Source organism: Meles meles, chromosome 2, assembly GCF_922984935.1.
Source record: "Meles meles chromosome 2, mMelMel3.1 paternal haplotype, whole genome shotgun sequence".
Classification (NCBI taxonomy): Eukaryota; Metazoa; Chordata; class Mammalia; order Carnivora; family Mustelidae; genus Meles; species Meles meles.
Window position 1 is genome coordinate 172,792,353 of NC_060067.1, and position 27,351 is coordinate 172,819,703.

The 27,351-nt window shown below is 48.1% G+C and overlaps 1 protein-coding gene across 1 annotated transcript in view; it reads left to right on the plus strand.

The window, feature by feature from the left end:
• Positions 1-1,967: 1,967 nt before the first annotated feature.
• ZMAT4 (zinc finger matrin-type 4) overlaps positions 1,968-27,351 on the plus strand; it is a 358,266-nt gene continuing 332,882 nt past the window's right edge. The window contains exon 1 of the mRNA XM_045986974.1: positions 1,968-2,086. The gene's annotated coding sequence lies outside the window, so the exon portion shown is untranslated. The remainder of the gene's footprint in view (positions 2,087-27,351) is intronic.

Here is a 27,351-nt window from a genome sequence, read left to right on the forward strand (position 1 = left end):
AAATCTTACTGCTTAAATCATAAAGGTGTTATTTATGGTTTTTACACCATGACTGAACATGCCAGATTTTCTGGGGCAGTGTCAATTTTAAATGAATAGCTAAGTTTAATTTCATCACTGCCTCTTTGTAAGAATTTCACCTAGACGAGTGAATAAAATAGAAAACAAATATTTTGCCACATCTCTTGTCCTAGTTTTTTATTCTTAATGGACAGTCACTCTCCTTTGAGCTCTACTGATATTTGGGAAGCCGTTATGGAAATGACTTAATTTGGGGTGGTATAGGTCTCACAAATAAAATGTGCATCCCACATCTCATTTCCTTCTGATGCCTGAGGGAGAAGGAAGGCATTGATGAAGAGCTGCCTCATTTTCTAGAGAGAACAGAGGCCCTGAGCGCTGGGAGGCACTTCCTAGCTGCAGTTGTCACAAGTCAGTCCAGAATTTTTGCCTTTAGGACTCCAGGCTGGGCCCCCACCTCCCCTGCCCCCGCTGGATGAGGGCTCATGGTGCCCTGATTATTCCACAAGGCATAGGGCCATGCACACTTTTTGTTTTGAATTGGGTTTTATTAGTCATCCCACTCACTGGGTGTTAGGTGCTGTCTGTGGTGTTATGAAGATACACATGATGCTGTCTCTGTCCTTGTGGGGCTGGTAATATATTTAGGGAAGCCAGGCATGTATGCACGAAGCAGAAGCTCACTGGACAACATGTGTGGGGGGTACGGGGTGGCTCATGCCATTTGCTTCCGAGGATGCAGATGGTGATAAGGGTCACTGTGCTTCCAGGCCGTGGGGGGAGGAACTGAAACTAGGCTCAGAGATGTACCAACCCCAGAAGGCTGAAGGGTTAGTTTCTAACTAATCTGAAACTTGACACTCTAAGACCTTTCTTGAAAAGATCCATTTTAAATTCTTTTTTTCTTCTTAAAAATATTCATCTACCAAATAATGTCCTTTACCTAGGGTGAAAAAATATAGTAAAGGAAATATAGGTCAAAACTTGAGGTTATGAATTTTTGTTGAACAAGAGAAAGCGTTTAGGCTGTCCCCACCCCTTGAGTTCTTTCTCCTCTCTCCCCTTGCTTTGACTGATGACACAAATCTAAACCATTAATTGAAGCCAGGTCAGAATAAGCAAAAGTGGGGGTTCAACAGAATGGTGAGCTCTGGAATGCCTGTCTCTCTGGACCTCCCAGCAAGAACAGTGAGGAATTCCAGACTCTCACTGACTTGGAGAACAGCTCTTCTGAGACTCTGAATCGGCTGCAAAGGGAAATTGTCTTCCTTTGGGGATTTAGGGGGACTGTGAGGGAAGGAACTGATGGGCAAAGTCCAGTGAGGGCGCTTAATATGTTCCCCCAAATAATCTAAAATGACCTTCACATGCCCTCCAGGGTGGCCCCGGGAAAAACATCACTAAATTCCTTCAGCTCTTACCTTGCTCTGTTTTTCAGAGCCTGACACAGGCAGAAACCCCACTGTTCTATTTCTCTCTGCCCTCAGGAACATTCACCAGTTGGGGGAAAAATAAGGCCAGAAAATTGTTGCTATGGGCTCTGTTTTGTGGAAGTTAAAATGCTGGAGCAAGAATCTGATTGCTTGATAGCTCCGTCTCTCTCTCTCTCTCTCTCTCACCCCCCACCCCTTCTCGGGAGCTCTCCTTCTCCCCCCTCCCCCCCACCCCCACTTTCTCTACTCTCCCCTCCTCTCTCCACTGGACTCCCCGTCCTGCCCCCACCCCGGGCCCCGAGGAGAGCCTTACAGGTTGTCAATGAAACATGGAATTATTTCCTTTGATGGCTTAGATAATAGTAGGAGCCAAAGCAATGAGTGAGGTCTGCTGAAACCAATGCAGTCCTGCCCGGGACTCGAGAGCCAATCGCAGGAGCAGAGGGCGGGGCGTCGGCGCCAGCAGATAATTGCTAAGTGCATCGCTAGCACAGTTGGGCCGAGCTGCCGAAAGGTCTGGTCGCAGAGGCAGGGACGCGTAATCGTCAGCGTGCTCCATCCCGACAGCATCCTTCCACGGCTCGGCAGGGCAGCGAGCCTCTGGACCCCCGCCCCTCCGCTCCGCGGAAAAGGTACTCCTGCCTGCGTCCCGGGGGGTGCTGCTCCTCGGCGGGGCCATTCTCAGCGGCTGGCAGGGTAGCAGATGTAGAGGGATTGCAGAAAGAAAAGTTTAGGGGAGAGAACGCGACAAAGGTGGGAATTCACCGTCTTTTGTTGGGATGAAAACAAGCTGACAATTGAGAAAACTTCTGCGCTGTCTAAACTGGCTTTGTTTACTCCTCTCTCAATTCGCTGCGCTCAGGTCTGTGGAAATAGGTCTGGGATGGGGCTCGGGTGACTGCACGGTTGGGGTGTAAATTCAGGTTTGTTGGGTGAAGGCTGTTGGATGTGCTGCTTTCTGGCAAACCCAGCACTGGGAGGCTGATGTTGAGAAATGGTTGGTGGGGTTTTCTGCCAGAGGGTCTGCCCCCTTTCCGTTACCTTGACCTGCCTTCCCCCAACTACCGTGACCTTCAACTTGAGTCCTTCCCCAAACTTCTGTCTCCTTCTTCCCTCCTACCCTTTTGCCCACTCGGTCTCCGTTCTTTTTTTTTTTTTTTTTTCTTGGTGGGAAAAGAAATTTCCCGGGGTGTGGGTGGCTGTCCTGTTTGACCTGATGGGCATTTATGTACCACCCAACTTGGTGAGAAACTGACAGAACAGTTCTCAGAGGAAAAGAAATTACTTAATTGATTAGCTCCTGAAAACTGGAAGACTGTCCGGGCTTGGTGTGTCCTGAAATAAAGGGGACGGAGCTAAATGGTATCCCCTGTGAAGGTTACACCCTTATCAGAGAAGGGCCGTTCAGGGCAGAACACACCAATGGCTGTAAGAGACAGAGAGCTGACCCCTAGGGGCTGCCTCTGTTTAAGTGTGCAGGTACATCTGTGCCCCAGAGGGTGCAGGAACCTCCATCCACACCATTTCTGATCATTGCTCTTCAAGCAAAAAGCTTGCCACGGTCAGCAGCTGGTTCAGCCTCGAAACACCCGTATGCATTCTAAATTGCAGGACCACAAGGGCCTTACTTGCTCTGAGACCCACTTTTGGGTCTGGGGGAAACTCCTTTCCTGGAGTGTCTGCGAATGGGAGGTGTTAGCTAGGCGTCCTAGGAAGCGAGGTCCCCATGGAGAGAAAGGTGATGTGCTTGGTCTTGAACTTCCTGCCAGCTTTGACGCACACAGGCAGCTCCTACTTGAACGCCCTACAGCCCTTCACCAGGTGTGCCTCTAAACCTGCTGGATGCTCTGGAGCTGTCAGTCCAGGACCCATCCTACAAGTCCCTGGGGCTTTGAGGGAAGTCAGGTGAATTGCCTCACCCTGATTTCTATCCTAGTCCTGAAGCTGGTGAGTTCAAGTCCCAGTCCTGACAAGAAGTGAATATCCTGGGAGAGACATCCTCCAGCAACCCCTGGTCCCTATGACACCCTTCCTGCTGAGATGCGGATGACAGGCATCCTTCTCTGGCTCCACAAATCACTTTTAGCTTTTAATTCTTTTCTTTAAGGGCCACAACAGGTCCTCCACCTCCTTTAGGAAGCTGTTTCAGGGGGGAGTCCTTATAGTTGAAGATGTACTCACATTGATGAAAAAAACAGCTGCCTCACTTTTGTTTGTTTGTTTGTTTTTTGGGTCAGGATACAGTCAGCTTTCTCTTCTGCACATGTTGTCTGACAGTAAACAGAACAAACTTGCAGTCCTACAAATTATGCCTTTTTGTTTGGGAGCCTGGAGTGGACGTGGAGCTTTTGTCTGCTGTTGGGGTGAATTTGGCTACACACCTTCTCCCCTGTGGTCTGTCTAGGGCATGGGACCCCCAGAGAGCTCAGGAGAGGTGGCACCCAGCAGGTGGGGGGGGGGGGGAGTGTGAGAGGGGGCACTTCGTTTTTCTAGAAGGCGATAACAAAACTAGAAAATGCTTTTGAGTTTCAGAGGTGCCTCAAACCAAAAAACTGGTAGCGAAAATTGAGGGTCTTTTCAGTTGATGCTGATCTGCTAGATTTCTATCATGATAGAGGACATTCAAAGTAAGGCTTTTAAACCAGCTCCTGAATGGTGACTCATGCCCAGGAGAGGAAAAAGGCAGGGTGGGGGGAGGGACAGAGGGAGTGTTGAGAAGTGCAAGTGGGACACGGAGGAACCCTTGCCTTGTCCTCTCCCTCCTCCTCATTCCTCTTCCTTGTAGTTCCTCATTTGGAACAAAGATCGTTAAAATAACAACTCTAGACTAAAAAAAGCATAATGGGAGCTGAAGAATAATTGATGAAATGCAAAACACCACCCGTGCCACTTCACCTTGGATGGGGCATGAGATCCAGGATCCAGCCCCGCCGCTGGGATCCACTTTGGAGAATTCAGTCTCTGGTGTTAGGCTGATTGGTTCCTTGCGAAGCATGGTGCCTGTTTGTGTGTGAAGGGACTGATTGGTGCTCGGAAAATTAAATTTGCTCTTCGTCATTTCACGGAACATGGTAGCTTTCGCCAGAACCCTGGCAAGCACCAGCCGTAGTTCTAGCATTTTCTCCTCTCCCCAGTTGGGGAACTAGGCTTTCTCTCTCTTAACTACTGTGCTGAGTGGGGTTGCCTGTCTCTGCTTTCAAAAGCCCTGGGTGACTTACCTGGCAAGTAAAAGTCCCTTCCTTACTTTTCTGTTCTCTTTCTTGTCATCTCTTCTCATCATAAACACTTCAGTAAATAATCTCTTCACCAACCTACCTTGATCTCATCATTTTGTGCCAATTTTGCTGTTAAAGAAAACTGTCCCCTGAAAATAGGGTTCAAAACATAGGAACATTTTATCTGAGAAGGACCTTTTAGTCCTTCTATTTTAAAATTTAATTTTGCGGTTTTTGGGGAAATCAAATAAGTACGTTTATTGTGTTAGGTGTTTTTGTGAATCCTGTTGAGATGTCTTCTTTTTTCTCTTGAGTGAATGCTTGAACCTCCCAGTTGTTCTGGGGGTGTGTGTCTGGAGGTTTAAAATAGTCTGGAGTATCCCCATCACACCTGAAAGGTGAAGAGATTGGAGCCTGGTGCTTCTTTTTTCATCACAGGGTGAAAGCTGTTTTGAAATCTCTGAAATGTCCTCACCACACAGGGTTATTTTCCCTCTTCACTCTTGGGAAAATTTCACAGCCCAAATTATTAACAAATACTTCACCGGACTCACTTTTTCTTATACACACACCCCCTCTTCCTTCCTCCCCACTCGGGTCTATTGCACACTGAACGATCTTACTTAATCTGATACATGCCTCTCCTTCTTCCTTCCCTTTTGATTCTTCCTTCCTGTCACTTAAGGGCAGCCTAGAAGTTGAGATTCAATTTTCGACACCCTGCTCACTTCACTTCTAGAATGGTTAGCCAGGGGGAGTCAAGAATTCTAGGATGCCTATGGAGTTGCCCTGCAGGAGCCGTGAGGCAAATGCTTCTCCATGTTCTGTTCCATGAGACCTCCCCAGAGCGCCTGAGGGGGCACCCCTCATGAGAGAGCCAGGGTGGAGGGTTTTGAACACTGTTAGATGCCCAGGGACTCGAACAGCAGGACCCCTGCTGCTCTGCTTTCTGATGCCCACCCACCCTCAGCCCCACGCATAGGACTGACCTTGGACACATTAGCCAGTCGTGAAATGCACCTGTCATTCTCCAAGTCCCTTTGTTCTTTGTTCCCTTCTTACCCCTAAATCTCTCTCTCTCCAGAGCTAGAAAGGATCAAATCTCCTTATTCTTACTAAGGTGTAAATAGTGAAGAGTGTTGCCACTGACAGAAGTGTTTGAGTTCTTAATGGAAGTCAAAGCTGTTCACAGTGGAGTCGCAGACATCTGCCTCGGGGTTCAGAAGGTGGAATTGGGTGGGGAGTGTCTGGGCAGTTGTGGACTTTTGTTTTTCAGTGAAGGCTGGTCCTGCTCTCACCCGGTCAAGGACATGCTGCAGTCACTCGGGGGTTTCGCTGGCAATATTTGGCGTCTAGCACTCGGAACCAGATCCCTCAGCTGTGACCTTGGGCACTGCACCTGTTTTGCCTGTTCTGACCTCAAGTTTCTTCATATGTAGAGCTAGGGGCTCGGACCTTCTCACGGATCCCCTTTCTGCTCTGTCGTTCTCTCTGGATGTTGCTGCTGGAATCCTAGATCCAGCTGGGGATGGTGGAGCTTCTGAGGGACCCGGAGCTTGCGGCGTGGGCTCTAATGTGGGCCACAGAGCCCAGGGACGCAGTCAGAGCTGGAATCCATGAGGGCAGGTCAGAGGGATGGTGGCTGCTCCGCCACAGGAGAAACAGGCTGAGGGGTGATGTAATAACTGATTTTGGTTTAGGAAGGGATGCTGGATGGAGGATGGCGACCAGCTGTTCTCCATCTCCAGTAGGATTGAACGAGAGAAAATAGACAGAAATTGCAGCAGATGGACTTAGATTAGGTATGAGGAAGAATTTTCCGTCAGCAAGAGTTGTTAAAAAGGGAAGGTTGTGGAGCCTCCGTGATGATCTTTAGGAAATGGATAAGCAGAAGATTCAGCTGGAGGAGGAGGCGGAGCGCTGTGAGGAGACTGTAGGAGGGGCTGTCTGGTCCCGGGATCCTGGCCCTTGCTGCAGGAGGAGGAGGAGGAGTGGGGGGCGGTGGCCCTCTGTGGTTTCTCAGGAACCTCACCTTTGCTCTGAGGCTATCCAAGTGGCTGAGAGCCAGAGTCCCCGGGAAGGCAGGGAGGGGTGTGGCCAGCCCACATGTCCCTCCAGGTACCGCCTTGACTGGCAGAGCCTGTCTGCTGCTCAAGGCTCTCTTCACATCTAATCTTTCATTTCCGATGTGGCAAATGAGCCCCAGAGAGGGGGCGGGCTTTGGTGTCCTCACGCCCTGACCCGACAGCAGAGCCAGGACCCGAACCGAGGTCTTCCAACCCTTCAGTCCATGTTATTTGCTTTGTAGCTCATTTTTTTCTCTTGCTTCCAAATTGAATAGACCATTTACTTTTTCTGGGCTCCTAATTTTTCTCTGACCCGATGGTGGAGACAGGGACACCTGCCCTCCGTTAAGCAGAGTTTATGGAGTGCCCTTCCTGAGCACGGTGTGAAGGTAGGGACCTTCCCTGATTTATGCAGCAAACTCTTCCCCTCAGTGGGTGACTGGGCAGGGCTGCCGCAAAGCCAGGGCTGGGAGAGTGCCTGCCGGACATGGGAACAGAAAAGAAGGGATTGGGGACAGCAGGAGGAGGAGCAGGAGGAGAGATAGGAAAAATATTATTCAATCTGAATCGCACAGAGCTGACAGACTTGAGACATCTAGTTTCAGCTCCTGGTCGGACGAATGAAAGGAGAGGTCCACAGCATGCACAGGATCCGGATAAGGCCCTTCCATCACCAGTTACCTTTACAAAAACAAAACAGGATTTGGAATTGCCTTCAGATTCTCATTTCTGAGAGAAGCTTCTATGACGTGGGGCTGAAATTCCACATTCCTTCCGGCCAGACTTGATTCATTACGGGCCGGACAGATCTGTTGGGTGTGCTTGGAGCCCCCTGGGAGGACCCTTCGGGGAGACCCAGGGATGTTGCACACTGTGGCAAGGAGGTGTCCAGAGGCACGTCTCTGTGCTGACAAAGGCATGCTGAGCACTGTGCGCAGTGCTGAGGCGGGCACTGGGGAGTTCATGTGAAACGGGATAGGCATGGTCCTGGTCCTGTGAGAAGTTGCCAGGGAGGACCATTGGCCTCCGAGGCAGCCAAGCCTTCTGTGTGTCTGAGGAGCCAAAGGGGAAGAGGGCACAGTGGGCGCCAAAGGCCTGGCTGCCGGGGGTGGGGGGGCGGGGGGTGACAGCCTTGAAGGGTGGAGAGAGCTGGGGAAGCTGAGGGACAGGAGGCAGGGGGGAGGTGGGGAGAGCACAAGAAAGGACAGAAAGCCAAGGGGCTGCAGCATCTTTCCTGGAAGGTGAAAGAACCCACATGCATAGAGAGAAGCTGGAGGGAACACATGGGCAGGCTTACCCTTACTTGGTGTGGTCGGGGGAGGCCTCCTGGAGAGAGTGACACCGGACAGGGACTTGGGAAGTAAGTAGGATCCTACCAGGTGGATGCGGGGGTGAGGGGGGGTGAGGAGGAGGGTGGCCATGCCGGCAAGTCTCAGGAGTATGAAACAGCACAGTGTGTCAGAGCACTCTGAGTAATACTTGGGTGTTGCTGTATCTGAGCACATGAGGTATGTTTTTGGGGAGCGGGAGGGAGGGGGGTGGGAGTATACCCAGGTGGGGAAGGACCAGCTGGCCACACTGAGGAGCAGAAGGTTTTAGGCAGGAAAAGGCAGTCCCATTTGCATTGAGGACACCGGAGTTGTGGAATGGAGGGTGGGGGTGAGGTTTGGGAGAGGCGAGGCTGGGCTCAAGGGCTGGTCCCCATGTCATTTGCTACCATCCAGGTGAGCAGCGATGAGGGAGGAAGGAAGACCTTGGCAGTGGGAGAAGAGGAGGGGACAGCATCACAGGGTGACACTTTGACTTCCTAAGTTATCCTCAGTCAGGTGAAAATGAAGAGGAATTTTTCATCCCCTGAAGGAGAAGCTGACAGGTGACAAGGAAAGGTCACATGGGTAGATGAGAGAGAGAGAAAGAGAGCGATGGCCCCACTGAACACAGGATGGGAGCGGATGGGTTTCAACCACAGGGAAAGGATATCAGCTAGACATTAGCATTAATGCCTTAATGGAGGGATTGTTAAACACAGGGACAGGGTCAGCAAAGACCGCTATGAACTAAATCTCTTCCCATCTATTGTTAAAAAATCAGTCTGTCCCTTGATAGAAGAGTAGGCAAAGGATGTGAAGGGGGAGTTCAAACAAAGAGAAAAGAAATGCAAATGTCCAGAAAAAGATGTATAAGTGTCCAACTTCTCTGATAATTATAAGATTACATTAGAAATAAGATACCATTATCCACTGCCAGATGAGCAAAAATGAAAACGATACACCCTGTGTTGTTATGAATGCCAGGATCGTGGACATTTGCAGACTTAGCTGGTGGGAAGATCATTTGAAAACACGGGAGACATATCGCAAAAATATACCCTCTAAACCAGCAAGCAATTCCTCTTTTAGGAACTTATCCTACAGTCATAATCAGAGCTGTGCAAAATAGTTCTAATCAAGGATATTCCTTTCAGCATTATTCATTATAACAAAACATTGTATGGGGGGATTAATTAAATCTAATATGGCTCATCCATAAAATGGAAATCAAGGAAGCTATTAAAGTTACATTAGATAATACATAAGAATATGGGAAAATGCTAATAATATATATTAAGTCAATAAAGGTCTAAAAGTAAACAGGTATAAATAGAATTTTGTAAAAAAAAAAAAGAGATACAAGTCATGAAAAATAGAATGGAATACAATGTATCAGAGTGATAATGGTGGTGATGTCCGGGTTTTAGGAAACATCTGATTCTTTCATTAAACTTTTCTATATTTTCCAAATTTCTTATAGTGAAGAGAAGCACTCTTTTAAAATCAGTTATTCAAACTACAAATGTTGGAGCGGGGACTGTACGTCTATACATGTAGCAAGTGTCTGGCTCCATCTGGCTCCCTAAAAGTCATAAGGCAGCCGGCCAGGTGACCTCAGTCCATGCAGTGAGATCAGATAAATGCGCAAAGGCCGTGCAGCCTGGGCTCCCCTGCCCGAAGTTGGCTTCTGATGTTGGGAATGTGGGATCTCTTGGCTGGGAAGGGTGACCACTGGCTGGGGGCTTGGGCAGGCTTGCTCCTTCCTCCTTCATCCTTCCCCTTCCACACACATTGCCAGCCCTGTTCCTTTCAGTGGTCAGACCCAGCTTCGCCTTTAGGTGGTGTGTTTGCATGCTTCACACCCATCTGCAGACGTCCTGAGTGAAGTTGAGTCTCAGAGAGGCTGTGACACGGTCAGGGTCAGGGTCACAAATCCAGTGAGTGGCAGAGCTAAGTGACACGGAACTTGGGTGTCTGAGTCCACGCTCCCAGTCTGGAGCGGGCGGTTTTGTAGAGCTTTTTGTGCTACTGAGGATAGCTGGCAGGTTTCCAGCAGGAAGGTGTGGAGCCACCTTCCCCTCCTTCCCAGAAGCCATGCCTTCTGCTTAATTCACTTAGTAATTAAGACCGAGTGACTGCTCTGACAGCTCCCGACAGCTATCACATTTAGAGGAGTGACTTTGGGTGCGGAGGGTCTCCAGCGGTGCCCTCCTCCTTTGGCTTCCTCGCCGAGTGCCTCATTTGTGGCTGGTTTTCCAGAGGCTCTTGCTCCCCCTGCCTCCCCGTGCTTTCCTTTGTTGCATAAACTCTGGGCAGCCTGAGAGTCCTGCTCTCTGTGCAAGTCACGGCTGCCTGGCTCCCTGGTGTGTGCCCAGGCTGCGTGGAGGCTCTCCGAGGCACTTTCCCTCAGCAGGGCAGGGGGCAGCTCTGAGGGGCACCTCCCTGGGGCTTTCACAGGCTTATCTGGGAAGACTGGAGACGCCTACTAAAACGTAGGGCTGGATGAGGAGTGGTGTGGTCCATGTGGCTGATTTGCTGCCCTATTTACTTTAATAATAATGCATATTTGTATGGTGTTTTGTATGCGCAAGCCTCAGAGGCGGATGGGGCAAGTGTCTTTCTCCCCATTGTGCCTGGGAGGAAATTGAGACTTGGAAAGGCAAAGCCACTTGCCTCAGTTTGTATGGGCAATGGGCAGGAGAGCCAGCATGGCACAAATCAGATTTTCTGCTCAGAGACACCGCCCTGTTCATAACTGACAAGGGTTTCTTGCTGGCTACATGTCCTGGGTGCCACCGGGTTGGGCCATAGCACCCGTGTGGCCCTGGTGGGTATTTGGTGACTTGGTTGACATGAAGGGACTTCCAGAACACGGTGCATTCAGCTGAGTCCTGTTGTGAGCCCGAGTCCAGTGGGTGCTGAGAAAGGTGGGTGCCCATGAGAGGCTCATGGAGGATGAGGGAACTGAGCCCTGAAGGATGAGGGCGTTTGGGACAGAGAAGGGACCTTCTTGGTGTGAGTGGCAATCCGGAGCCAAGAAACGGCATGCGATGTTGTAGGCCACTGAGGGGCTGTGTGGCTGGTCAGGAGATGATGGGGAGAGGATCTGTGCGTTTCCCTCATCCCAGGCTTTTTCATTTTTCAGAATCCCTCCTGTGTAATAAGCTCGGGCAATGCCACCGGGAGAGAGGAGGTAATGGGTTGGAGTTTTCCTATGGGTTCCCTCCTTCTCACTGGCTCTCTTGATTTTGCTCTCACTGAAAATGAAATTGCCCTATAGGCTTCCAGAAGACAGGAAGGGGCAGTTCGTCGCTTCCTATTCTGCCAGCCCTCCTCTGTCTGCCTGGAACTTAGGGTTTTCAAAATATATGAAGAGGAAGGAAACATGATGAGCCAAAGGGAAAAGAAAGAAAAAGGGAGCAGAGTGGGGAGGAGGTGGGTGACTCAAGCGCGGTGTTTGGAAACGAGGGAGCAACTTCTAGCACAGTGAAAAAGCAGAAGCAGAAGCTGTTCTAAATTGTAGATTTTTTAAAAAAGATTTTATTTATTTATTTATTGACAGAGAGAGAGAGACAGCGACAGAGCAAACACAAGCAGGGGGAATAGAGAGGGAGAAGCAGGGAGCCCGACGTGGGGTTCAATCCCAGGACCCTGGGATCATGACCTGAGATGAAGGCAGAGGCTTAATGACTGAGTCACCCAGGTGCTCCTAAATTGTAGATTTTTAAGTGTGACGAGACATAAATAAGAAAGGAAAAAGAGTCCGAGACTATCCTTTCTTTTCAAAAAAAAATTTTTTTTAAAGATTTTATTTATTTATTTGACAGACAGAGATCACAAGCAGGCAGAGAGGCAGGCAGAGAGAGAGGAGGAAGCAGACTCCCCGTTGAGCAGAGATTCCCCATGTAGGGCTCGATCCCACATGACCTGAGCCGAAGGCAGAGGCTTCAACACACTGAGCCACCCAGGCGTCCCCCTTTTCAAATTTTTGAACCTGTGGTCATCAGCCTCATTTTGAAGAGGACCCCGAGGCAGGCACAGTTCACACAGCTGCCAGTGCTGGATGGCAGCCTGGTGTTGTCAGCTGTGCCACCGGCTGGCTTGCCCCTGCCGCTCCAGGCCCGATGGCCCTGGGGGTCTAGGAGAGGGAAAGGGGAGGTCCTTCTGCCTCCAGAGCAGCCCCTTGTCTGTTTCTCCATCCTGCCTCCTCCTGGTTTCCAGAAGGCTCTGCAGAGAGGTGTGGGGAGCAGCTGGCCGGCAGGCCCCTTGTCGCTGGGGACCCAGTAACTTGTCCATTCCCTGCGATAGGTCCATGTGGGATGCCTCAGGCTGCAGGGCTGGGAGAAGTTGAGGCTGGCCCTGCTCTTTGATTTCACTGTGACGGAAATGATGGGCTTCTCTCCCTCATCCTTCAGTTTCCTGAGCAGGAATGTGAGCTTCTGAAATGTTCTGTGTTCGCTTATTCATTGCTCAAAATAATGAGAATGGACAGTCACAGCTCTAAGGTTTTAGGGCACAGTTAGTGGACAAAACTGATCCAGTCCCCCATCCCCCCCAAGATGCTATTCCAGTGAGGGGAGACAGATGGCAAACAAAGAAATCAGTTTGTAGGAGGGCCGAGATGTAAAATGGGGGAAAATGAGGGAGAGCAAGGGAACGGGTACAGTGTGTGGGGAGGGAGTGTCCAGGAGGGTGTCAGTGACAAAGCAACACCAGAGCAGGGACCCAGGGCGGTGGAGGGTGACCCTTGAGGATGTTTGAGGGAAGGGCAGTGCAGGCCAGGAGAGATCCTGCAGCTGGAGATACCGTGGTGGGGGGGAGGGTTAGATGTAGCCATGAGGCCAAGGTGAGCTTCGTCAAGCCCCTGGAAAGTTTTGAGCAAAGGCATAACACAGTATATGATTTAAAGGGATTGCTCTGGCTGCTGGGTGCATGCCCTGAGAGCATGTTATGGGAGAGCTGTGTGGAGGCAATGACCCTGGCCAGAGAGGGTGGTGGCTTGGATTAGTGGTAGTAGTTGGGGGGGTGGGGGGAAGGTGAGGAACAATCAGATTCTGGGTATGTTTTGAAGGTGGATTTTGTGATGGATTGAATGTAGGGTTTGAAAGAAAGAAGGTTCACAGATGATTTCCAAGGCATTTGGGATGAGATAGAAAAGTCCGTGGAAGGGACGAACACAGGAGGTGAGAATTTTGTTTGGGGAGAGGTTAGACGTCCAAAGGAAATGCCTGCTAGTCAGTTGGGTTATGAGTGTAGGGTTCAGAGAAGAAGTCTATGCTAGTGAAAAATCTTGGGAGGTGTCCGTATATTGATAATATTTAAGGTACGGGGCCAGATGAGGTAACCTTGAGAATACGTGCAGAAAGGAGCTACAGAGACTGAATTCTGGGAACCCCAATACTTAAAGATCTAGAATAGGAATTGGTGAACTTTCTGTTGAAGAGTCAGAGAGTAAATATTTTAAACTTTCCGGTCCGTATGGTCTTTGCTGCCCTGAGTCTGCTTTGCCAGTTGCAACAGGAAAGCAGCCACAGACACCAGGTAAATGAATGAGTGTGACTCTCGTCAATGAAACTTCATTTGCATAATCAGGCGGCTGGCTTCCAGGGCCTTGAGTTAACCTGCAAAGCTTTGAGACAGATAAGGAGCAGTCCCTGAGGTAAGGTTGCCTCAGAACCTAAGTGCGGCATTTTCAAGGAGGGAGTGATCAGCGGGATCCCATCCTGTGTGAAGTCTGTGGGGACTGAGAACAGTAGCAGGCAGAGAAGTCACCAGCGAGCTGAAGGCCTGTGAGGTGAGGGCCTCGTTGGAGCAGGCTGGTGGAAAGGATTGGGTAGAGCTCATGAAGACAGCCTATGGAGAAGTGGGGCGTGAGTGTGTGTGTGTGTGTGTGTGTGTGTGTGTGTGAGAAATATCAGGCTGTGTGTGCTGTTGAAACAACCCAGTCAAGGGCACAAAGGTGATGTGGGTGACAACTGTTGAGAGTCCTGGGAGGGGGAGGGGCTGGGATCCAGTGCCAGGGTGGGCGTGGCCTGGCTGGCTGAGGGGACGCCAGGGGAGGGAGAGGTAATCAGGTGGTGAGTGGGGGGTGTGGTGGGATGGGTGGGGGTCAGAGTGGGGACTGTCTTGTTGCTTCATTTGCTCAGTGACTGGGAAGGAACATCAAGAGCTGTCGGGGGTGGCGGGGTGGAGAGGAGGAGACCTCGGTCACCCCTAATTGGGGACTCGGGCAGGCGCGGCTGTCCAGAGACAATGAAGAGCTTGTGAGTCTCTAAACCAAAATTAAAATGTTCGTGGTGATGCTATCAGGGGAGCATGGGGGCTCTGTACATTCTGAAGAGTTATGGCTGAATTAACACAGCCAAGATGAGGGTGTGGATTCAGAGTCTTCAAAGAGTCTCGAATTCCCACAGGCCTGGAGCGGCCTACCCAGGTGGCTCTTGTACCGATTTTTTTTTTTTAATTGAGCTATAATTGACATGTAACATTATATTAGTTTCAGGTGTACAACCTAATGATTTGATGTATGAATATATTGCAACATGAGCACCATGGTAAGTCTAGTTAAATCCATCACTATGCATGGTTACTTTTTTTTTTTTAACAATTGTGTTTTGAGGAAAGAGAGTTGCTGACTGGAGATTCCATCACTCCTCTGAAACCAGACGGTTATGTGAGGTGAGAGAGACCACTGGCCTGAGGTTGGGGGTGGGTAGGGGAGGCCCGCTGCACTTTTGTTTTCTCTCCTGCTAAAGCTTTTTTATCTGAAACATCGTACTGTTTACATCTTTTTATGAGGCAGGAGAGAGGAGGGAATGAGAGGAGGATTCCTCTCTCTAATTTTTTTTAAAAGATTTTATTTATTTATTTGACATACAGATCCCAAGTAGGCAGAGAGGCAGGCAGACAGAGAGGGGGAAGCAGACTCCCTGCTGAGCAGAGAGCCCAATGCAGGGCTTGATTCTGGGATCACAGCCTGCGCTGAAGGCAGAGGCTTTAACCCACTGAGTCACCCATGCACCGCCCCTCTCTCTAATTTTTATGTGAAGACATTGTCCAGGGGAAAGAAGGGACCTACCCCAGGTCCTTGATCTGAATGTGGGGAGGACCCCATAAGGTGGGGGTGAACCCGCTCGTGTCATCTTCTCAGATGCCCTAGGACAGTGAGGGGAGAGGTGGAGAAGTGGCCTCCTGGTGAAGTCCCTATAGTCTGGGAAGTGGGAACTGTTCACAGAAACTAGAAAGAAATAGAACACCTCCTTAGTTCTAGTTAGATGCCCGTAGGGAGAGAGCAAGGAAGACAGGTGAGGGAACAAGTGGCATCGGTGGAAGGAAACTGACTTGGGGGCTTTAGAAAAGAGAACAGTCTAAGATCATAGACCCAGCAGAAAGCAAGGCAGACGCTTCCCTCCAAGACTATGCCTTGTGAGTGGGTAACCCATCTGGAGGGGAGTGGGGGATGCTCGGGGACGTCAGAAAGTGTGCCGAGGGACCGGGTTTACCATGATGCACTGTCCTGTGCAGCCCAGGAAGGGGCATAGCCGGGTACAAAACCGGGCTTGTACAGGACACGTGACTGTCCCTGGGCCCATTTGGGTTTCAGGGAGGGCACTATTCTGGGATGGCAAAGGGTCCAAAACACTGCTCACTTAGGGAACGAGGTTGTTGCCAGGAGTGACAAATGCCCTAAAGGAGTTTGTGGTTCAGGGCTGGCCAAGGAAGGTGATGCACTCGTCTCTTCTCCAAGTCTTATTTCTGGTGGTCTTTTGGAGATGAAGTAGACAATATGGAAACACAGAGGTGTAGGGACCCAGAGTTTGTCCAAACCTAAGTTATCTCCATGTGCCTGGCTCAGACCATCAGTGTGGCTGCTCCAAACTTTTGTTTCCCCAGCTTTCAAATAAATGAGACCATCTCATAGATTTGTAGTAGGATTAAGTGGAGTGCTAGGTATAAAGTGTCCAGCGTAGTGCCGATAATAGAGCAAGAAGCCAGAATCTATGGGAATGCAGGCTGACAGGGGTGTGGGCGTGAGGGATGGGCCAGGCTGGGCCAGGCTAGTGGGCAGGGGTGAGCAGGTCACGGATTCCATGTGCTTCTGCAGTAGCCATCTCTGAGTGGCTAATGAAAAGGTTAGAATACCTGTTTCTGGGCTTCAGAGCTCCAGGGCTTCTTCCCAAATATTGCTGGTCAAGGGACCAGAGAGGAACAGTATAGAATTACCAAATAGTGCAGTGCCTTCGAAAAAAATAAATCTGGGGAAAGAAACTCTGAAAGCTACAAGAACCATAATATTGAGAGAGATTTAAAGGGAACCCAAAATCCCTGCAATGCTCAGAACAGCAGGAACATAGATTTCTCACACTAATCAAGTGATTTGTGGGAAAATCCCATCCATCTCCCTAACCTGAGCCGAATCGAGCAAACGATGGCTGCGAGTTGCACAGTGAGCTCTGAGGCAGGCGCAAGGCTGGTTTATGGCCCTGCAGAACTTTCTGTGGCATGAATTCCAGGCCAAGCAGGTGACCCCCCAAGGAAGGGAGCCCCCTCAGCCAGCTCCCTATCAGCTGTCAGCGCGAGGTGGTTTGTGGGGTAGAAGGGTTTCTCCGACCTGCCGGTGGCAGAGCTTCTGCGGCTCTCATCCGCTGAGAGGATTTCAGGGGTGTGTGTGTGTGTGTGTGTGTGTGTGTGTGTGTGTGTGTGTTTAGGGAGGGCGTCTGAGGACGGATGGTGGTGGACAGATACTGGCCCGTGCACTTAAACATGACATTGACATGGGAGCTGTCTGTCAGGAGATACTCCTGTCTCTGCATGGGGGGACGCTTCTCATGGGCCCTTGCCAGGGCTATGTCTTCAACCCCTTCCACGCAATCTGGCCCCATGCGGTGAATACTAAGTATCACTTTTTTTGACCGTGAATGGATATTTCCCAGTCTGGGTTTAGTTAAATTCGAGGGCGTTCTGAGTAATCTCAAGAGGGTTTAGGGGAAGTCGGTTTAAACTTTTTGCAACGTAGAGAGGAGACACTGGATGTGTCACACTTGACATGTGGGGAGATGGGTGGGTGGCCGGGTTGGGCTGAGGAAGGAGGGGTTGGGGGTGATGTGTGAATCTTGGCACAAGCCTGTAGTGTCAAAACATCCAAAATGCTGAGGGCTGTTTTTCTACACAGAAAAATAAATCCACTAGAGTTCAGAGAAAGAGGAATACAGTGGCTAAAGACAGAAAAATGTTTCACTCTGTGACTAATCCGAACCGCAGAATAGTTAGGCGGGTGGGGTTCTGGAGTCAGGTTTTGAGCCTGGCTCGGAAAGTGAGCTGTTTGACCTTGTCAAAGTCATTCATCTGGGCCTCAGTTTCTCCCTCTGCAGCAGGAGGATGCGAGGGCCCACCTTGCCAGGATGCCATGCTGTGGTGAGGTAAGGCCCTGTTGAGCTCTTACCACTGATAACAATGCCAATGATAACAATAATAAAAGTGCTAATTAAAATGGAAATGAGATGCCATTTTCCCAGCTATAAAATTACTGAAGGTTAAAAATGACATTGCTCAGTGTCATGGAGATATGATAGAACGGTAGAAGGTCCTATTATTAGAACTGTAATTGGTGCAGCCTTCCTGGTAGGCATGATTTTGGGGAGTTCCGTACTTCCGAATTACTTCTAAGATTCTATCCAGAGGAAATGATTGGCGATGTGAGGAAATGTGTGTGTATGAGAGCGTACACTGCGGTGCTACTAGTTTTTCCGAAACTCTGGAATCAACTTTCCCCCAGAGCAGGGAACTAGTTACACAGATTATGGTACATCCATACAGTGGAGTAGTAGGCAGCCAGATAAAAATATTTGAAGAATGTTAGTGACGTGACACCATGCCCATCAAGTCGTAGGTTTGATATTTTCTAAACTGCCTAATGAAATACATACATATGAGCATAAACATGACTGTGGTACATGAAGATGCTAACAGAGATTCTCTCCAGATGGTGAGATTATGGATGATTTTTTTTTTTCCTTTCTGTATTTTCTTCTGCAGCTCCAGATATCTTAGAATGAGACTTTATTAATTTTTGTAATAATAAATAATAATACATAAATAATATAAAATATTTATATATTAAATATATTAATATATAATAAATAATATATATTATATATAATAAATATATAATAAAAGTAATTTAAAAATGATGGAAAGAACAGGAGATCTGGTAACCTGAATGGATCAGGTGCTTGTCCTGTTTGCATAGTATTTCTCTGGGGATCAGACCTGGTGTGGATTCCCCTGAAGCTTGTTGGGATCCTTCTCTCCCTACCTCCCTGACCAAGGCAGAAGAAACCAATGTCTTGGAGATAAAAACATTTAGAGGCGAGGATGCAGAAGCGGGTGTGTGGTGAAGCCAGCAGCAAGCAAAGCAGATAGCTTGCCCTGGTTTGCTCTCAGCCTTGAAATCCATTAGCTTCCTGGGAGCCACAGATGGTGACAACCCACGTGTCTCGTCACTACCAAAGCCATACCCAGACTGGAGCCTGCTGCCCTCTTTCCTTACGGTTGTCACCAGGAAACCAGGAAGAGGTATCTTAAAACAGCAGCCGTGCCCACAGGATGCTCCTAGAACATGGAGGCTGGAGATGCCAGGGAGGATGTAGGCCACTTGGCAGTGGCCATGGTGGGTCCAGGGGCAAGTGTGTCTTACAGGACACTGTGGTCCCCAGCCTGAGCCAGGTTACAGGGGTCTCTCACCTATGGCATCACGCATGTTGAAGCATGGGACATCTGAGCAGAATGTTCACAAATTTTTTTTTTATTTGTTTATTTTCAGTGTAACAGTGTTCATTGTTTTTGCACCACACCCAGTGCTCCATGCAGTACGTGCCCTCCCTATTACCCACCACCTGGTTCCTCAACCTCCCACCCCCCGCCCCTTCAAATCCCTCTGGTTGTTTTTCAGAGTCCATAGTCTCTCATGGTTCATCTCCCCTTCCAGTTTCCCTCAACTCCCTCTCCTCTCCATCTCCCCATGTCCTCCGTGTTCTTTGTTATGCTCCACATATAAGTGAGACCATATGATACTTGACTCTCTCTGCTTGACTTATTTCACTCAGCATAATCTCTTCCAGTCCCGTCCATGTTGCTACAAAAGTTGGATATTCATCCTTTCTGATGGAGGCATAATACTCCATCGTGTATATGGACCACATCTTCCTTATCCATTCATCCGTTGAAGGGCATCTTGGTTCTTTCCACAGTTTGGCGACCGTGGCCATTGCTGCAATAAATATTGGGGTACAGATGGCCCTTCTTTCCACTACATCTGTATCTTTGGGGTAAATACCCAGCAGTGCAATTGCAGGGTCGTAGGGAAGCTCTATTCTTAATTTCTTGAGAAATCTCCACACTGTTCTCCAAAGTGGCTGCACCAACTTGCATTCACACCAACAGTGTTAGAGGGTTCCCCTTTCTCCACATCCTCTCCAACACACGTTGTTTCCTGTCTTGCTAATTTTGGCCATTCTAACTGGTGTCAGGTGGTATCTCAATGTTGTTTTAATTTGAATCTCCCTGATGGCTAGTGATGATGAACATTTTTTCATGTGTCTGATAGCCATTTGTATGTCTTCATTGGAGAAGTGTCTGTTCATATCTTCTGCCCATTTTTTGATATGATTATCTGTTTTGTGTGTGTTGAGTTTGAGGAGTTCTTTATAGATCCTGGATATCAACCTTTTGTCTGTACTGTCATATGCAAATATCTTCTCCTATTCCGTGGGTTGCCTTTTTGTTTTGTTGACTGTTTCCTTTGCTTGTTCACAAATTTTTTAATTCACTAAGTGTACGATGGAGCTGGCTATGTCATAGAAATAACTCTTTTATTCAACAAATTCCTCTGGAGGACGTGTCATGTGTCAGGGCTGGAGTTAGGTACCAGATATTCCCTGGTGAATAAAACAGAGACCTCAACCTATGTAAAATTTACTCTTTCTGTGCGTTGGACAACTTAGTTCTGAGACATATATCTTTCAAAATCTGGAATTTTTTTCATATATTGGTTTTGCTGAAAGTAGGACACACTTGCTTTAGGTCTGCGGGATATTTAGAAATAGTGATTTTTTTTTTTCCTTTAGTGCAGGTGTCCCAAGTGTTGTATAAGTTTAAATATTTTTCTTTAATTCATCCTTATGACATCTCTGCGAGATGGGGCAGGGACGGGGTGCTGCCTGCCTTCAAATGAGGTGTGGAGAGGACATTTTTGGCTCTAACTTTGGCCTTGCTGAAAACGTCAGGGCAGCTGCTGACTTGAGTTCAGTGAGGCTGTCTCTCTTGATTGACTGTTGATGGCCACTGGTCATGTGGAGGCCCTTCGCTGAGGAGAGGTTGTATGTTCTCTGCCCTCTGGAAACTGCTCATTTACCTCGGAACTTTTTTCAACTTGAAAATACAATGGCTATTGTGTTATTTTTTGGATTACACTCAGAGCCAGAATCAGGTTCCCTAAGATCCTCTGAGGTGTACAGGATTATGTTTAGCAAATGTAAGTTGGAACTTTTGTAAAGATGCTGCCTTCCCCTTTATAGTATGTTGTGACTTAGGTTTTTCCTCTCTGCTTTGGAACGCACCCAGATGTTTTGCTTCTTTTAAAGACCTGACATGGCCATGGCCGGCTCTATAAATAGTAGCAAACATCAGCTATAATGCTGGCACAATGTTGGTTTTTTTTCCCTACCACCCACTGAGAGTCTTGGGAGAAAATTCTCTCTCCACACATGTGTGTGTGTCCACACACACACTAATAGTTATATTTAGACATAAGGAAAAACCCTGAATGTGTTCAAACACATATCTGTTTTGTTTCTTTTGGTTTTTAGGAATTTGGTAAAAAGGAATTAAAGAGCTCTCAACAACAACAGAAAACAAAACAACTTTCCCAAGTATCTACAATGTCCAGGCAGAGTGCTCAATTAAATTACCCCCGTCACCAAAACTCACAGGCCAATGAGAGGACAGCTTTATTAGTAACTAACTAATCGTACCAGACTTCTTGGGCATAAAATGTGAAAAGATTCCTTTTATAAGTTCCTGGAGATTTTTTTAAAAAAGATTTTATTTATTTATTTGATAGAGAGTACAAGTAGTCAGAGAGGCAGGCAGAGAGAGAGGAGGAAGCAGGCTCCCCGCTGAGCAGAGAGCCCGATGTGGGGCTTGATACCAGCGGAGACGAAGGCAGAGACTTCAACCCACTGAGCCACCCAGGCGCCCCCCTGGGGATTTTTAATAGTTGTAGAAAGAGTCGCTAACAGTTGTGTTAGTTTGCTAGGATTGTGGTAACAACGTCCCACAGACTGAGTGGCTTGAGGAACAGAAATTTCCTCTCTCACAGGTGGAAAGGCTTGCATTAAGGTGCCTCAGGTTCATCCTGAGGGTTTGAGGAAAGGAGCTGCTCCAGGCCTCTCTCTTTGGCTTGTAGATGACCGTCATTCCTGTGTCTCTTCGAATTGTCTTTCCTCTATACGTCTGTCACTGGGTCCAAATCTCCCCCTTTCATATAGGTCCTAGTCATGCTGGATTAGAGCCTACCCTAATGACCTCATTTTAGCTTGATTAGCTCTGTTAAGACCCTGTCTCCAAATAAGGTCAGGCTCTGAGGTGCTGTGTGTTAGAACTTGGAATGTGGATTTTCTGGAGGAGGGGGTACACTTCAAGCCACAACAACAATCTTTTAGGTGATACTTGTGCATCTGGGAATTTCTTGCCTTAAACCATCTGAGATTGATAATATTTCTCCCCCTCTTCCCTCACTGAAGAATGACTTTCCACTTCTCACATTATTTTTGAATTTAACTTTACTAACTCAATCCCCCCTATGGTAGCCAAACCCATTTCCTCTTCTGTGGAGCAAAAAGAAGACAGCTGGTCATTAGCCTTGGTCTAGTGGCTTAATAGCCATCTAAAAGGGCAGGACATTCCATCTTTTCTTTCTCCCTCATGTCTTCACCTCCTTGCAGCCTGACCAGTGGGCTCCTCTAAGGAATGTCTTGGGGGAGGTCCTGTCATTCTCCAGATGGGTACCCCTGGGTCCTGTGGGCAGACTTGGCCCTGCTGAGGGGCATGAGAAGCAGAGAGGGCAGGGAGGAGGTTATCTGCATTCGGCTCCCAGACTCGCTGTCTTCTGGGGCCACCAAGCTCTGACTGCTAGTTCGCATACCCCCCTCCATACCTGGTGAAGACACCATATACCACACACAGCACCCGTTTCCCCACTGTTCTTCTCTTGGCAATCCCATAGGTAATAAATAGTATTTTCACTGCCAGTGGGGGGCTGTGAGCACCAATATGCTATATTGTAGTTACTACTTTTCAGACACACTCATTCATTTCTTTTTCTCTAATCAGCTGCTCACACGAATACGCTGTATTGTGTTCAGTGCTTTTCAGACACATGCTCACTAGCTGTTTCTTTTTAACTCATTCCCATGTCTGAACCAAGCTGACATGCTCCTTGGTCTCCCTGCTCAGTGTTTCATGTTATATCCACAGTCATCACCCCCAAGGAGATGGTGTTGTGGAGAGGCAAGACTCAGACTAAGGGCTATCTTTGTAAAAAATATACCTGGACAGGAGATTTTAGGTTCACTCTCATAGATGACACTTGGACAGGGAGCCAAGGAAGAATCTAGAGTTCCTCTAGGGAGAGCTAGAAACCTGAAGTACGGGGATAGAGCCAGGTGTGGCAGAGAAAAAAGAATTTAGTCTTATTCCTGGCTGTCCCGCTGCCTTCCTGGATGCTGCAGGGGAATGTAGTGGCCAGTTCTGGGGACAAGTACAAACAAGTTCAGGGGATGGAGGACCGGCAGGTGTATGTTTTTTCTTGGGCGTTCACGTGCCCGGCTCCTGACGTTCTAAGCAGTACAGCCGGAAAATCCAGTAGGAAAATGGGAAGAGGGGGAGGCATTTTTCTTCTGTTGAATTATGAATACAGACACCACCACCTTCTTTGGTTTTGTTACTAAAATAAGCCATGTCAGAAGCCACACCTGCTGTAGCCAGTCAGACCCAGAGTTATAATTAGGGAAGGCCTTGGGCCACTGATCAGATACAAGCACTAAAAAAAGTTCCAGTAGCCAAAAGGCATTCATGTGCAAAAGTGTAACCATTAAGAAATTGTGTTTAAATTAGGTATGCTTAGCGGCCCTGGGAAGGATGCAGAGGAACTAATGCCAAATGTAAAGCAGATTTTGTAGTTTTCCCTTGGAGTGGGAGTGAAGGGAAAGCTTAGGAAAGCTCCATCTCATTAGCTTGGGGGAGGGCATTCTTTTCTGTCAACCATGGCTATGTGCCCCCAGTCGTAAGATTTAGTGGCTGGGTCATTCCAGCCACATGGTAGGAAACTGCTAGGTGAATCCTGGAGTTTCACTCCACTCGGGGGTCTTCCCCGGTACACATTATTATCTAAAAACAAATATACACACGCTTTCCCAGTACCTTCCATCCCCATCATCTTGAGGTGAGCCCAGATTGTAACTCTTGCTCTCTCCGAGGTTCTTTTCTTCAAGAGGATGCCAAGTGGTGATGATCTTAGCAGCTGGATGTGACAGGTACATCATTACACATGACAGTGGCCCACAGCGGTTCTGCTTCTCGAAGAGCACCTAAGCACAGACATCTGATGGGACCCCCCCAAGTGTTCAGGTGTGTGCCGAGGCCACAAGAGGCTCAGGCATTGGCCCTGCCCACAAGATGCATGATGCAGTTGAGGAGCGAGACATACATCAAATGAGCAGAGGACAAGGATGTGTTGAGTGGGTACTAGAGAGTGCAGCAGACATACGGAAGAAGATGACCACTGGGTGGTGGTCAGAGAAGGCTGCAAGGGTAAGTACGAGGAAGGGTTGAGCTAGGCTTAGTTAAACTTAGGAAGTAAAGGAGAGGGAAGAAGCCAGGGTCTTGGGCTGGGAAGGTGGCAAGAGCAGAAGCATGAATGTGGTAGGTGAGATGAAAAGGAGAATGACTTGAGGTCTTTTGGCCACTAGCCTGTGAGGAGTGATGATGCTTTGCAGAGCAGTCCTAGTTTGTTTTCTATAAAGCAGAGGTGGTGAAGGGGAAGGACACCTCCAGCTCATCACAGAATTCCGAGCAACTGGCCTCAGCAGGCCCTTTCCTTGCCTGGCAAGGCTGTGGCTCTTGTTCAACCCATTTCTCCACTGCCTGGCTGCACACTGCGTGCCCTGTGCCCAGTGAAACCCCAACTCTTCCCTAAAGACCCTCTGTTGGCCCACTATCAGAACTGGCCCCCTCTACCTCTACCTCTCAACTCTACAGGTTCAAATCCTACCCCATCCTTCAAGGTTCAGTTCCAATGTCACGTCTTCCATGGAAACTGCCCCGGTCTCTCCTCTCCTGACCCTGGCTCTCAAGGATGCTCTAGTCACTTCTGAGTATTTCCCTTAAATGTTTTTTACTACTTACTAGTGAATATTGATTGAGTACTTACTATGTACCAGACGCTATTCTCTCTACGTTGGGTAAATCAGTGAATAAATCAAAGACTTCTGCTCTCCCTGAGTTTACATTCTAACTGGAGAAAACAAATAATGAAGAATACAAATGATACAACAGTAGATTATATACAATTTTAGAAGATGGATAACTGGGGCAGGGGGGTGGGAGGGACATGGTGGCTGGGTGATGGACACTGGGGACGGTATGTGCTACAGTGAGCGCTATGAATTGTGTAAGACTGATGAATCCCATACCTGTACCCCTGAAGCAAATAATACATTGTATGTTGTTAAAAATAATAATAATAATTAAAAAAAAGAAACAAAAAAAAGTAAATGTTATTGAAAAAAAGAAAAAGGAAAGCAGATACTGGAGGCAAGAGGTGGGGTTGGGAATGGTGAACTCGGGACAATGGCATCAGGTTACAATCTTGAACAGGCTAGTCTATAAATAGGTCTCCTGAAGAGAGTCACATGTGTAAAGACTTGGGCAAAGGCCGGAAGGTGGAAGCAACAAGGAGGTCGGTATTGTTGTTGTTTTAACTATTTTATTTATTTATTTGAGAGAGACAGACAGAATGAGTGGTGGGGAGGGACAGAGGGAGAGAGAGAAAAAACAGACTCCCTGCTGCGCAGGGAGCCCAATGTGGGGCTCCATCCCAGGAGCTAGAGGTCATGACCTGAGCTGATGGCAGAGGCTTAACTGACTGCTCCCCCAGGCACCCCAAGGAGGCCAGTATTGTTGTATAGACTGAGAAAGAAAAAGAGAAGCAGAGAAGGAGGTCAGGGAAGGAGGTCAGAGAAGAGCAGGGAGGACAACATATAGGGCCTTATAGACCAATTTGAAGGACTCACAGAGACAAGCAAGATTTTGAGCAGAAGAGTGATATGATAAGACTTACTGTTTTAAAAGTCTCACGCTGGATGCTGTGTGCAGAACAGACCAAAGGCAGGGAAAGGGGGAAACAGGAGATCAGTGGAGAGGCTATCGCAGTGGTCCAGGTGGCGTGCACTAGGGTGGAAACAATGAGAAAGTGGTCAGATACTTTGCATATTTTGAATTTTTTAAATTTTTTATTGGATAGTTAGTGATATAGGGGAGAAAGAAAGGAGCCAAGAATGACTGCAAGGCTTTTGGCTGGAGCAGTTGAAAGGCTGGAACTGCCAGTGCTGGTGATGGGACAGGCTGTGAGAAGGGGCGGGGGCCAGTGAGGAGTATTGGAGCTGGTCCTCCGTGACTGGAAACTACGTAGCAGTAGGTATACCATAGGCACTTTACTTTCTCCCCAGGGGCTCGGGAACTGTGCTTGATGGGTGTGTCATAATCTGGGGCTGTTAGGATTGCAAAGAATTCCAGCTTTGGGAGGACATCAGTTAATTCCTCAGTGATTGTTTGGATCAGATCTCTGTGTCTGGCTGCTTTCCAGCTGGGCATTTTTGCTTCTTTGACATCATCCAGAGGTTTAGTAACAGGTCTCCAGCAGAGCAGGGGTAGTTTGATGAGAATTTGATCTTAGGTGGATTCATCTCATGAGCCACCAGGACCCTTGATAGAGGCACAGAATATTTTGTTGGAACTAATCTTTTTTCTCCCAGTCATTATCACACCTAATGAAGATGATTAATTGGTGTTAATTAATATGCCAACAGAGTGTGAGTACTGTTAAAAACTAAATGTTCCTTTTGGATTCTGGAGAGACTAGAATGGGGGTGAGGAGGTTTAGCAGCGTGTGTTTGGGTTTGCATATAGCCCCATGCTGCAGAGATTTCTGGTCAGAATCCCACTTTGTTTGTAGAGAGATTTGGCTGGAAGTGTACTCAGGATAACTCAGGGTCACTTTCTTAAAATATTGCTAGTGGGGCTGTACCCGTGATTAGGATTGTTGACACTGAACCTGCTTATGTTATGTCATTGCAAGAGCAGACTCTTTACCCACAGGTACTTATGGAACGTCTTCTCAGTGCCAGCCCTCATGCCCAGCCATGGGGGAAAAGAAAGACGTCTGACACACTGTCCCTGTCTTTAACTCTCAGTCTATTTGAGAAGGTGGATGTGTAAACAGGGATAGGTTGAGTGGAGTCTCAGAAGAGGCAGAGGTCAGTGTGTCAGCCAGCACCAGAGGGGCTTTATAGATGGGAGTTGAGTTGTGTGGAGAAGAGCGTGAAGTGGTTCTGGCAGATGAAACAGAAAGGCTGTTCCAGGCAGATGGGAACAGTGTGATGGGAAATGAAGCTGAAGAGGCAGGCCTCCCATGAGGAGCCTTCTAGGCTACAATGAGGAAGCAACAGATAGATATTAAAGGTTTTTAAGCAAAGGAATGATGTATATTAATGACTGGGTCCCTAGAGTGTCAAGAAAGAGGGGTTGGAGAGGTGGTATCTGGAGTCCAAGAGATGAAAGGCTTTTACAATAGTCCAGGCACATATGATGACCCGGATTAGGGTGTTAATAGTGGAGACCACTTGGAGAGGCATTGACACCTTGCTGTACCTACGTTACTTTTGATTCTTTAAACTCCTCTATTATGATTATGACATTTACTAAGAGCTGGGAACTTTCCTCACTTAATCTTTCCAATGACCCGGTAAGGTAGATACTGTTAAGAAAAGATATGTGAAGGAAACTGAGGCACAGATTTGGGTAAGAGGCTGGAGGTCTCCCATAAGCAGGGACTTCACAATCCATGCCCTTAACCACATCTGTTACTGCCTCCAGGATAGGTGAAATCATCCCGTTTCATGGATGAAGAGATTAAGGAAGAGACAGGAGTCTGGGGAATGAGGAGAAGGGAAGAATCTAGGACGGCTCT